This window comes from Pimephales promelas, chromosome 4, assembly GCF_988280905.1.
Source record: "Pimephales promelas chromosome 4, fPimPro1.hap1.1, whole genome shotgun sequence".
In the NCBI taxonomy this organism is placed as follows: Eukaryota; Metazoa; Chordata; class Actinopteri; order Cypriniformes; family Leuciscidae; genus Pimephales; species Pimephales promelas.
This window is the reverse complement of record NC_142772.1, coordinates 29,842,818-29,849,298: the sequence shown is the minus strand read 5'-3', so window position 1 is coordinate 29,849,298 and position 6,481 is coordinate 29,842,818.

Genomic DNA, 6,481 nt, shown 5'->3' with positions numbered 1-6,481 from the left:
GAGCAGCATGAGGACTCTGTGCTGTCTGAGGAGGACATGGTAAAGATTAAATGTTAACAGTCAGATCAAAGAGGACAAGCTGTGGTGGAACATGTACTGAGTCTAAATTACATGAAACAAAAGGATAAAAGGCTCATTCCAGGATTTCTAAATAGATTCTCATAACATGATGTGAGCAGCATTACAAGGCAGACGGCATCATCACCTTTCCCATGAGCAGGGGTTGATTTGGAGGGTAGTTCATCAGAGCTCATGCATGAGAGCTGCCAAACATCATTTCAGTGTATCTGTAGCCCGAATTTCCGTCAAACCCATCAGGGAGAGTCTCATCACATTCAATTATTAGTGTTAGTATTTTCAGTCTTTGGTTAGACATCTCAATTATAGTTGGGGGAATGTTTTTCAAATATGTTGACTAGCAACAACAAACCAATACTGTACTTGTTACATTTACACTAATATCAGAGTTTGAAGTTGGTTACTTTTTTCTTTATTAGTGCACCCTGAGATTTGTTTTGATTTTATTATTAAATTATAAATTATTATAATTATATTAGGCCTATGTATGCATTTTATATATATATATATATATATATATATATATATATATATATATATATACTGTATATATATGCATTATGTTAATACATTATGCTGCATTATTCTAAAAAGTGCTATTTTGGGGGATCATGGGTTATTTTTTTTTATTTTTTTTTACCTTGAAATGTACCTATTCAGAACAACAAAATTTAATATTATGGTGTAGCCAATTATGGTGCCCCATAGAAATTTGTGCTCTGCATTTTAGCCATCCAAGTGTGCGTGCACACACTCACACACACACACACACACACACACACACACACACAGCAGTGAGTCTTGAACGCATACAATGAACACACACACACACAGCAGTGGGCAACCATTTTTTTTTTATTTGTGTTGCTGGGTGCCCGGGGAGCGATTGGGGGTTAGGTGTTCAAGGGCACCTCAATTGTGGGTAATGAGTAAACCACGCTCTTCGGTCTGACTTTCTAACCATTAACTTAGGCCACAACTGCCCCATCATAACTTTAAATGCACAATCAATATTAACCATACGGGGCTGCGGTTCTGCAGTTAGACCTATCTCGGCACAATAGATGCACAATAGTTTTTCTCCACAAGAGGGCGCAGTTTCCAACAATAACAAAGGCGTCGGTTTATGCCGCATCTGAATGACGGGACTTGCTGTCAATCTAATGGATAAAATGTTCTGAAGCAGGTCGCGATTGCTAAAGAGACAGATATCACACGCGAGTCCCGCGGATATAACGTTAAAGGAATAAGGACATTTCATTTTACCGAACTCGCAATTGCTGGATTACTCACACAGATCAGTTTATTAGACGAATTAAACTTGTGATGTACAGTAACGCAGTGCTGCTTTTCAAGCGACGAGAATACTTTTTGTGTGGAAATTAAACAAAAATAACGACTTTATTCGACTATTCCTATTTCTTCCTTCTGGGCCTGAGACGAGAGTTCAAGAGATTTCCATGACATATGCGCGAGAACTGAACAAGAAGTAGTAGAAGAAGAACACAGTTCTCGTGCATGCGCCATGGAAATCTCTTGAACTCTCGTCTAAAGTCGTTACTTTTGTTTTATTTCCGCACAAAAAGTATTATTGTCTCTTGATAAACTTATTGAGCCACTGTTGTCACATGGAATATTTAAACATTTTCTTCAATGACTTTCTGGGCCGTCAAGTTTCAATCCCTTAGGCAGCCAATGTAGCATTGATCCACCTCTCAAATTTAATCAAAATTATCTTCATTTGTGTTCCGAAGATGAATGAAGGTCTTACGGGGTTGGTACAGCATGGGGGTGAGTAATTAATGACTTAATTTTAGTTTTTGGGTGAACTAACCCTTTAACATTATACTATGTGTTAGTTTGTTTGCTAATGCTATACAAAACTAGCAGTAAGGTAGATCAACATTATAACATACTGACCATATTCGAACATTTCAGCTAACGTTATATAACATTGTTTTATGTACATTTTCTTACCTGACTAATAAAGCTGTCAAGTGACTCATGAAGCTCTGTCAAGTCAAGTTAATAGCGGACATAGAGCTCTCGGCATCTCAAAAACGCTGATATTGATCCTCATTTTAGTTCTCCTTGTTTATATCAAAGTCTGCTTGCCATGGTCCATGTTTGAAAGAAACAAGAACTGCGTTCCGCTAAACGTTACACACTACACAGTTGTCCATGGCGACATGGCACTAAAAACGGAAACCGAGTATGGCGCGGATATTGCGTCATTGACAGGGGACATTTTTTTCCAGGACGGCAAAATAAAAAAAATAAAAAATCTTTGAAGACTTTTGGGGTATTGTAAGTTTACAACTGCAGGAAATATAAGTGATTTTTGGATATTTTATTACAAAATTCTTACATTGTACCTTTAATATAATAACAAACATTATTCTTACTTTGCTTGTTTGTTAAAACTAGGGATTTTAACATATTTTATCATATCTTCAGCTCAATGCCCTTATGGCTTCAGGCACTCATATCCCAAAACTCAATAATATTCTGTTGATTGGTGTTTTTTTTTTTATTATTATTATTATGTATGCTCAAAAAAGTGTCAGAAGAGAAAAGTTGCACATTTGTACATTTGTAATTTCATCTCATTTGCCCCAGCAGTTTCCGTGGTTGTATAGCCTGTGTTAACAGCTGCCTTATATGAGGAACATAATATGCACCTCCTCACCCAATATATTCTGTTGGTGATACCTAAAAGTTACAGGCCAAAAAGCCGGTGGAGTTAATGTTCCTAGCACCTTGACCTCTTATTACTGTTTTAAAGTTTATTGGCCACCACTCCAACACTATACAACCTCTTACGACCTCCCATAATGTTCGTGAATGTTGTGGATTGAGCTCAAACATCATGTGCAGGGCAGATGATTTGTACCCGAGTCAGACACACATCAGCCAAGTTAACATTAGCAGCTCTTTGGCTAATTTGCCTTATCCTGAAACACAACTTTAATATGCTTGCCACATATGCTTAATGATATTTATCTCCACAGATAGGGCTAGCACACATGTACCATTCATCATCTTAATTGTGATTAATATTCAAATATCCTGGAGTGCTAAATGAGCTCCTTGGTGCAGAGTTTTCTCTTTAAATAAATTTCACTAGTTTGCCAATTAATATAATGCATAGGAGGAGAATAGGGATAGAGGAAATGAATGAGGTGCGTAGTCCGCAAGGGACTGAAGTAGAACCTAGTTTGACACAGAAGCAAAAGTAGAATTCATATCACTTAGAGCAAAGATATCCAAAGCCAAGATAGTTTGACTTTTGTTGTTGTTGTTTTATTTTTCTTTGTTTAGTTAGATTTTGTTTCATTCCGTTCCATTGAATTCATATCACTTACAGCAAACTTCACTGTACCACAGCCAAGAGAGTTTGACATTATTATTTTTTTGCAATTTAATTGAATTTAATGCATATTTTTATGTATTAAACAGATGTGTGATGGTTAACATTTAACTTTCCATTATGTCTTGTATTTATAAGGGGGAAGCTTATTGACAGACAGTGGTTGTTTTGGCAGAGTTGCCAAAAAAAAATTATTTCATACATCATCATTACTTGTGCATATTCTTGGCAGATGCTTTCTAGACAAAACAACATCAAGAATTTCATCAGCTGGTAGGAACAGATGAAAATGGAAAGACTAAACCATGATGTGCTGATGAAAACTAATAGTTGTGTTTTTTTTAGTATTTTCCATTCCTAAATGACTTTTATCTGCATTCAGATATGTGCTAAAGAGCACTTGCTGTTTTTCGAGTTCAACAATGAAGGAATGACATATTTAACTGTATACATTTCTTGTTGTATATATCAAGTAAATAGTCAAAAATGTGTTACTTTGGCTGATGAGTTGTGCTCTGGCATCAGTGTGTTGTTTTCGCTCTCCTTTTATCTTTTGATGGGAATGGAAAGAGAGAACACGATAGTTTGTTTTAGTCAGAGCAGATCTGTATGACAGTCTTAAGCTATTCCTGGAAAACAAGAAATGCGATCATCTGGTACACAAACACACAGAAATCAGGCAATGGCAAGCGATGCATATTTTAAGGATATAATGTCAGGTTTTCATAAACAAGATTAGCCATTGTCCAAATGAAATCTGCTGAAACAGTGATTCCACTTTGCTGAGTTCACTTTGACACGCCTGGCAGTCTGATTGTATCCACAGAGATCTCTCTCTCTCTCTCTGTGTGTGTGTGTGTAACACATTGACATAACGGCGACTTGGTTTATACAGTCATATAAATAATCTTATCTAACTTCATACACACACCTCATCACAACTCTAAACAGTCGTGGTCTCCCAAGATGATACCACGATGAGCTTATAAGTCTGGCTGTCAGCAATGCCACCTGGGTCTCATATACAGCGAATAACAGCATTAACATAAATGGACTGATGATTGGTGAATTTCAGGGTGTTCTGCTGTGAATTTGGTCCTTTGGTGCAGATTTGTTAAAAGGTTTCCACAGAAAACAGGATGCAGTGCGGTTCATGAACTCATTTGTTTAAGGGCACTATTTCAGAAATGAAATCTAAATGACTTCAGTTCATCGGCCTTTAAAAATTTGTAGAAGTCCACTTCACAACATGGCAATCATAATAAAAGCCCTGACCCATAGAGCACCTCAGAGAGAGAGAGATGATTCATATGGGATAAGATTAATTTGGAACAGGGTTTGGTCGTGTTTCACATCCTGAATAAATCTTTGGTTTTTCCCTATAAGTTACACAAATCTTGTTGATTTATAAGAACCGTTTTTTTTTTTTTTTTTTTTTTTCTTGCTTGTTTTCAGGCCTCTCAGAATCTTTCCATTTGCCATAAACCTAAGAAAAAAAGACAACAACTGAATCTTTAGTCTACATAAAACCTTAATTTATACATTCTTAATGTTTTGTGTAATCCTGCTGCAGTGCATTTGGAAAGTCATTCCTGAATTAGAGTTTCGAGTTTGTTCACCACCACCATTATGAAATGCAGCGAGCAGAACGTCAGTCCGGCCAAGACTTTAAGTCAGCCAGACTCTGAGAAAATTATAAGTCATTTTGTTTCAGTGTTTTATTTTTGGATTATAAATGATAATATTTATGTATATTTATGCATTTGTGCTTTTTAATTTCCTAACAAGTATAAATGCTCTAATTATCAGGCACACCTTATTTTAAACTCAAATGCTTTTTGGAGGACACTCAAAAATATGAATGCAATGCAGTCGGTTGCTGTTTGAAAAAAACGAACTCATAAACTCTCTCATTAGAGAGATGCTCTGGACAGTTCATGACCTCTCATCTGTTTTATATGCAGTTGGATATGCTGTATGTGCCGGTTTAGGGGCGAGCAGGCAGTGTGTGTGTGTGTGTGTGAGAGAGAGAGAGAGAGAGACACAGTGAGCATGTGGTGTGGTATTTAGGTCACATTTCCAGCAGGCTGGTTTTCCAGCGTCAGACAGAATTTAAGAGTGAGGTTCTGCAAGTTCTGGACGAGTTTTTCAGCCTCAGAGTGAGCTAGTAAAGCAGGTTCTTCATTTTTTTTTGCTATAATGTCCGTGCGGCTTCATCATAAACGCATTAAGATTTAATAGGCTGTGGAGCAAGCTACTCCCAAATGAACCTCTGTGACTACGGCCTCACTTTTCATAGTCACCCTCCTTTAAATCTCAGGAAAGATGTTTCACACAGACACACACAAAAATATAACTACCTTCTCAGATACACACCCTTTAGACAATTAAAATGATTTACAGATTAGAAATTATGTTTTGGCGTGATACCAGTAACATTTCAGAGACATGTTTGTGCACTTCTACCACTTGAAACATATTCTGCTCATACATAGTCTTGGTAAGTATTTTGACACAATTAACATATAGGCCTAATTGTAATTACATATACATGAACATGCATGTAATTACAAACACTGAATTATACTGTAAGTGGCAAAACCAGGTATTCAGGGAAAAAAAAAACAATTGAGAGACAGATAAGAGAGAGAGAGAGCGGCTACTCTACTGACATAGACAAATGAGAGGACATGAATGAAACCACCCTGAAACTTCCCCCCCTACAGATCACTGGGAATTAGAGTGAGTTAGGGGGCAGATGGAGCAGAGAGACAGTGAGAGAAAGAGAGTTCCCCTGCTGCTCCTGCTAAAAGTGTCCTACACACAGAGTGAGTGGAGGAAACAGTGATTTAGAGAAGGAAAGACTTGTTTCTACAGAGCTCGTTAAAAAATAATTAACAATTAAAGCAAGTAAAATAGAGGAAGAGAATGAAATAACTGTATAATCCCTCGACCTCCATCTCTGTCTGTCTCTAACTCTCCAGGCATCAATCTCTCCTTCTCTGCTTTGCAAGGTAGCAGACGTTATAGTTC